We start from the raw sequence: 6000 nt of genomic DNA on the forward strand, positions 1-6000 counted from the left end.
TCATCACTGCACAGATTTTAAATGGATCCCACGTCCTAGCCTACTGATCACATTTCACCTGTGTACACAAATATGCATGCATCAATGACGTGGATGATGGTTATATATAGTATGGACATGGATCTGAGCCAATTGTCTGCAGTTGAAGCTTCCTATATGCTCTCCCAGCTAGTACTGCATATAAATGTTCAAAATCATTATCAATCTATTCCTACTTGTAATGAAACATGTCCGATCACCATGCAGTTGCCAGTTATGTTTTTTATTTGTGAGTCTCCCTGCTTGAAGATTTTCTATGTGTTCCTCAAATTTTATTGTGTGCCAAGAACTGGATAACCTTTATTTATTGTGTGCCAAAATCTGACATATGTGCATGACTTCATCTTGTAGGTTCTCATACGGATGTTCTTTGGACTACGATATTGACATGAAGACATTTATCGTAATGCCAAATTTTATGTAGTAATGCCAAATATTATGAGATGGATTATATATATGATGTTATATATATGATGTATATATATGTAGTAATGCCAAATATTATGACATGGATTATGGATGTTATATATATGATGTATGGATTATGGATGTTATATATATGATGTATGGATTATGGATGTTATATATATGATGTATGGATTATGGATGTTATATACATATATGTTGTATGGATTATGTTATATATATGCTGTATGGATTATGTTATATATATATATTGTATGGATTATGTTATATATATGATGTATGGATTGTGTTATATATATATATATGCTGTATGAATTATGTCTATTTTGCTGTCATGTGCAGGCTAGGAAGACGGCAAAAAATAGACGATATTTTGTTGTCATGTACAGGCTAGGAAGACGACAAAAAATAGACCATATTTTGCTGTCATGTACAGGCTAGGAAGACGGCAAAAAATAGACCATATTTTGCTGTCATGTGTAGTTTAGGTAGACGGCAAAAAAATGCCATATTTTGCTGTCATGTATAGGTTAGGAAGACGGCAAAAAAAAGCCATATTTTGCTGTCATGTATAGGTTAGGAAGACGGCAAAAAGGCTAACGTAGTCCGTTAGTTAGGTCGTTTTTTTGCCGTGTACCAAAAGTAGCTGACGGCAAACATTTTGCCGTCTGCTGTCCCGGTCGCTCACGGCAAAGACGCCCTTTGCGGGCACATGGTCTGTCGACATTATTTGCTGTCATGGGCTGACGGCAAAATTTTTGCCGGCTGTAATTCGCTCTTTGCCATCTGTAGCATCCTAACGGCACAATGCTCGATTCCTGTAGTGAATGACACATAAGGCAAACAAAATCCATAACATAATGGTATTTAATAATCAAAAGTTATAGATACGTTGGACAAGTATTAGCATACCAAAGCTTAATTCCTACTCGTCCTCGAGTAGGTAAATGATAGCAACATAAATTTTTATGTTGAATGCTGTCCAACTTGTACTTGATGAAGAAATTTAATTTGGATACGAATATAGAAATATGAGTGATTATAATAACAAACAAGCATCCAAACAAGCAGTTATGGCCTTTCAAAAGGTTGATGCTAAATAAAGTGATCTCTAAAAACCAAATCATGATAAGCATGTCACACTTAGTATTCCTAGTATAGAAATACCAAATCTAGAATAACACTTGTGCCAAACCAACTAATTAGATCAGACTTTTTTCACATCATGTTTTTTTAACTTTCACACAATACTTGAGCATTGCCCATGGTCCTTATAACTTAGTATGCCAAAGATAATGCTGAAAGGGGTTTATAAGGGAAACCAAAACTTATAAGAAAGTCTTACATTAATGAGACAAGATCATTAGGCAATGGATAGGCTTTAGAATTGATATTGATGCGAGGAGTAGGGACTTCCATGCAAGAGACGCACTAGAGCTATAAGTGTATGAAACTTCTCTATATTGAACTAAGTGGGTGTCCATCCAACTTACATGCCCATGCAGACCTCGAGAATTTGAGGAAGCCCATCATCGAAATTTGCAAGTCAAGTTATTTAATGTGAAATTCTAACTAGTTATATAAAACCTAAAGAGTATGAGGACTCTCTATCTAAAATACTATGTGCTACTTTGAAGCACAAGTGTGGTAGGAGGATAGTGATGTCACCCCTCTCTCTTTCTCTCTCATTAATATTTTTATTGGGATCTCTTCGGCCTCTTTTTGTTGGGATCTTTTGGGCTCCCTTTCTTAGTCCTCATAGGTAGGGAACATCCTAATAATCCATGCCGCTTTATTTTACTTACAAGTGAAAAGACATAAACTACATGATGGTTGAAAATAAATGCCTCTAGAAGTGTACGAGGATGTGCATTAATCTAGCATAACAAGTATTTATATAACCAATGGTCACCTTGCCAGAAATATCATTCCAGCTCGATATGATCATCCAAAAAATATAAAAGTGAATGCTCAAGTCATTGTAATAGTAGCAATGGAAGTTGCATCATAATATATCTCAAAATTCCTATGGAATTGCAATGATAGATAGTGTGGTGGTTGTTTTGATGAAGGATATGAGGAGGCTTCTATGTGAGAGTGTATCATATCACGGGGTTTGGATGCACCCGGATAGATTGCCCCAACTTTTGAGGTGAGTGTGGGCGATCCACGGTACCGAACAGGCTAGCAAAATTATGGATAGGTGGAAGTGCTTTCGCACCTAAGACTAACATTAAACATAAAGAACTCACGTATTTATTATGAAATTTAGTTAGACCCAAAGAAAAGTATAACTTGCATGCTCCTACGTACAAGATTGGGAGGAGTTAACCATGATGTACCATGATATGTCTCCAAGATGCCTACTTTTCCAAACCATTTTGCTCTCGTTTTGGGCTCTAATTTGCATGATTTGAATAAAACTAATCTGAATGGAAGTTATTTTTAATAGAACAACCATGTTGTTATTTTTGTGTAAACATAAAAGTTCTCAGAATTGGACGAGACTTTCTAGAGATATTTTATGGAATATATAAATAATACTAGATCAAAAATTCATCATAGGGGGCCACAAGTTGCCACAAAGGCAAAAGGCCGCACCAACCCCCCTAGAGCACGCATTGTTACCTTGGGGGGCAGGTGTCTTTGTTGACCCTAATTCCAAGCCTATATATTCCTGTTCCCCGAGAAAAAATATGGGAGAAGTTTTCATTGCATTTTACAAGATGGAGCCCCCGCCACCTCATGTTCTTCCATGGGAGGGCGAATCTGGAGTGTGATTGGGGCTCCGGAGAGGGGGATTCCTCATTGTCGTCATCACCATCCCTTCTCCATCAATAGTTCCTTCATGTTTACCACCGGGAATGAGTATTATCTTTGTAGTCTTGCTTTATGGTGATTGGATTGGATGATATTTATCACGTAAATCGAGTTATTTACACAGGGCTTTATCACTAGTGTTTGGGTGTGACTTCGCTATGCTTAATGCTTGTCACTAGGGCCCGAGTGCCATGATTTCAGATCTGAACCTATAATGTTTTCATCAATAAGAGAGTTCCTTGGATACTATCTTACAAGTTGTATATACCTATTATCTGTCATGATCGACATACCACGTTGTGACTATAATTGGGATTCTTTTGGGTGATTACTTTAGTTTGGGAAGTTCATGTATTCACTATGTCTTAATGCTTTGTTTCGGTTCTCTATTAAAAGGAGGCCTTAATATCCCTTAGTTTCCTTATGGACTCCTCTGCCACAAGAAGGTAGGACAAAACATTTCATGCAAGTTATTACTATAAGCACGTATGACTATATACGGAATACATGCCTACATTAGATTGATGAATTGGAGCTAGTTCTATGTTGTTCTAGTGTGTAACTATTACATGACTATTGTTACCCAATATACTTATTCATAACCGATCCAAGTCCTATGCTTTTTATATATTGGTCCTTGCTAAGTTACTATTGCTGCTACTACTATTACATCAATACAAAACTCCCGTTGTTACAGTTACTTTCACTACTACTATTTTACTGTGTTACTAAACTTATGCTATAGAGTGTCAGGGGATTACGACGATCAATTGGACCACCAAGGCCCTTTTGTTGGTTTAGCAGTGGGTAAGCGCATGCACAAAGAGCTTCATCAACCTCCTACCTGCTAGGGGACTTTAGATAGTTTCAGGCCGCTCAGGAGCATAAAACCATACGTCCCGTGTTTTTGGATTTTATGTGTCCAAGTATAGGAGCATGACAACCCGACAAGGATGCACGAGGAGTGTAGATACACATGCAAATGGACAAAGTGTCCACGCTTCTAAATGTAGAAATGAACCTCCTTTTATAGGTCAAGGGGTTACCATCGTGTCTAAAATGGTCTTTACATGAGGTGAATAGGGGATCCAATAGCTACCAAATGTGCTGACAGGTGCACAAGTGGTAAATATCTAATCCTAACAGATTAGGACAGGTGCATTAACTGCATCGTGACATGTCATGCTGGCGACGTCTTCCAGCAAGTATCGCCTCTCCTTTTGTTCTGTTCGCCTAATTACCTTTTATTCTCTTGCCATGCTGTGGGACGAGTGTCATTAAAGTTGTTGCAAGTCCGTGGGGTTTGCCAGAGGCCTTTGACAGGGCTCACCTAACTGCCTGCCTGCTTGACACATAGATAATGTTGATAGTAAGCCCGATTAGGTCGAGCGGCGGAAAAGTGGAGGAGTCCTGCCGGGCGTGATGGCTCCTGTGACTTCTTCTCCGGCAAGGCGGCTTGCTAGTGGCTAGGTATTGTGTTGTCTTCTGGCAAGGTTTTTTAGTACATTAATAGTAGCGCCTAGTCCCGGGCCACACTAAAGTCTGTGATGCTATTGGGTTAGGCCCAAAAGCAGTGCACATATGCACGGCCGTTTTTACTCCTGTTATGATGATGGTTTTTCACTGTTTTCCCGTGATGTCCTTTGAATGCGGGTCGTGGGAGTGTTTGAGCGAAACAGCACCCGCAGAGTGTGTCTTGGGAAAGTGTGGCCGCGCCGTGCGTGGAGAGGCGGCATGTGCAAATTCCTCCCTTATAAAAAGGGGAACTCGTAGATAATCTGCCCATCCCATCCATTACTCCTTTCTCCCATTGCCATCTTCTCGTTCTTGTCACCACCTATCTTGATCCCGTAATGGTGCCCAAGTGAGCATCATCTACCATCGCTTCCATCCGGTGAAGAAGGGCAAGAGGGCGACCAACACCAGCGTGGAAGCGAGGAGGGAGGACCTGGGCACGACAGAACAACATCGTCTTCTTCCCCTCTGTGCTGACGGAGAATGACCTTATCTTAAGGATATATAATTTGGGGGAGGCATACCAAGGTGCACCTGGTGCCGGAGGTGATCCCAGATGACTCCTATTCCTACGCAAGGAAGTACTCATTCTTCATGGCATACTTCTACTGCGGGTTGGTTCCCACCTTCTCTACCTTCCTTGTAGATTTGATGCTGACTTAGAACTTTAGGTTGTTAGATTTCACGCCGAATACGATGACCACCAAGTGGGTCATCATGCATTTGCGCGCAAACACTAGTAGGAGAAAGCCTACTAGTAGCGCTGGTTTTACCCCTACCAGTAGCGCTGGTGGCAGCTCTACTCTAACGCGGTACAATTAAGTATATAGTAGTAGAGCTTTTCCACGTAGAACTACTAGTAAGTACAGTTAGTAGTAGCGCTTTGCCAACCAGCGCTACAACTAACTGTCTGCAGCGCTGCTGATAACCAGCGCTGCTACTAAATCCCAACTAGCGCTACTGCTAAGGTTTCCTGATTTCACATTTTTATTCCTCCTCTACGGATTTGTGGAAACTCTATACAGTAGTTTCATCATATCATAGTAAACATACATTATTCTCATCATAATATACACATACAATAGTCTCGTCGTACCATTATCATAATAATAATCATTATCCAACAAAAATATCATCACATGTCGAAAATAGCAATACACAAGTTATGTCACACCCACGACTTTCATCATCCCTATCTAA

The sequence above is a fragment of the Hordeum vulgare genome, chromosome 5H (genome assembly GCF_904849725.1).
Source record: "Hordeum vulgare subsp. vulgare chromosome 5H, MorexV3_pseudomolecules_assembly, whole genome shotgun sequence".
NCBI lineage: Eukaryota > Viridiplantae > Streptophyta > Magnoliopsida > Poales > Poaceae > Hordeum > Hordeum vulgare.